We start from the raw sequence: 1,076 nt of genomic DNA, 5'->3' as shown, positions 1-1,076 counted from the left end.
TGCTGGGAGGGATTGGGGGCAGGAGGAGAAGGGAACGACAGAGAATGAGATGGCTGGATGGCATCACTGACTCGATGGACGTGAGTCTGAGTGAACTCTGGGAGTTGGTGATGGACAGGGAGGCCTGGTGTGCTGCGATTCATGGGGTCGCAAAGAGTCGGACTCGGACTGAGTGACTGATCTGATCTGATGTTAATGTACTATGCATTTACCCCAAACTCTGTCTTCAAGTCAGTTCACCTAAAGGCTCAGATTTAGGCTCAGAACTGGCTTGACAAACCAGTATGTTATACATTGTTCTCCTACTCTATGTTAATGAAACTATATATTTGTATGGAAATCTGCCTTTCTTCAAGATTCATGTCAATCGTTTTTATGGCCTGGGATGACTCACTTGGTACCATTCTCTGAGTTTTTCCTTTCTTTAATTAGCAGACTGCTAGTAGCTATATGACATCCAGCTAAAGACTAGCAGGGGGGTACTCTTTCTGCCCCCTTCTAATGTCTATGTCAGAAGCTTTCTCTATCTCTTTTACACTTTAATAAAACTTTATTACACAAAAGCTCTGAGCGATCAAGTCTTGTCTCTGGCCCCAGATCAAATTCTTCTCCTCTAGAGACCAAGAATCACAGTGTCTTTCGTGGTTTAGCAAAAACCTTTCATCCTCAGCATTAAATGTAAGCAATAAATTCAGTTCAGTTCAGTTCAGTCGCCAGTTATGTCCGACTCTTTGTGACCCTATGAATCACAGCACGCCAGGCCTCGTTGTCCATCACCAACTCCCGGAGTTCATACAAACTCATGTCCATCAAGTCGATGATGCCACCCAGCCATCTCATCCTCTGTTGTCCCCTTCTCCTCCTGCCTGCAATCGCTCCCAGCATCAGGGTCTTTTCCAATGAGTCAACTCTTCGCATGAGGTGGCCACAGTATTGGAGTTTCAGCTTTAGCATCAGTCCTTCCAAAGAAATCCCAGGGCTGATCTCCTTTAGAATGGACTGGTTGGATATCTCCTTGCAGTCCAAGGGACTCTCAAGAGTCTTCTCCAACACCACAGTTCAAAAGCATCAATTCT

Source organism: Bison bison, unplaced genomic scaffold (assembly GCF_000754665.1).
Source record: "Bison bison bison isolate TAMUID 2011002044 unplaced genomic scaffold, Bison_UMD1.0 scf7180017864221, whole genome shotgun sequence".
Taxonomy (NCBI): Eukaryota; Metazoa; Chordata; class Mammalia; order Artiodactyla; family Bovidae; genus Bison; species Bison bison.
The sequence above is the reverse complement of the archived record's forward strand: the minus strand, read 5'-3'. Positions refer to the sequence as shown.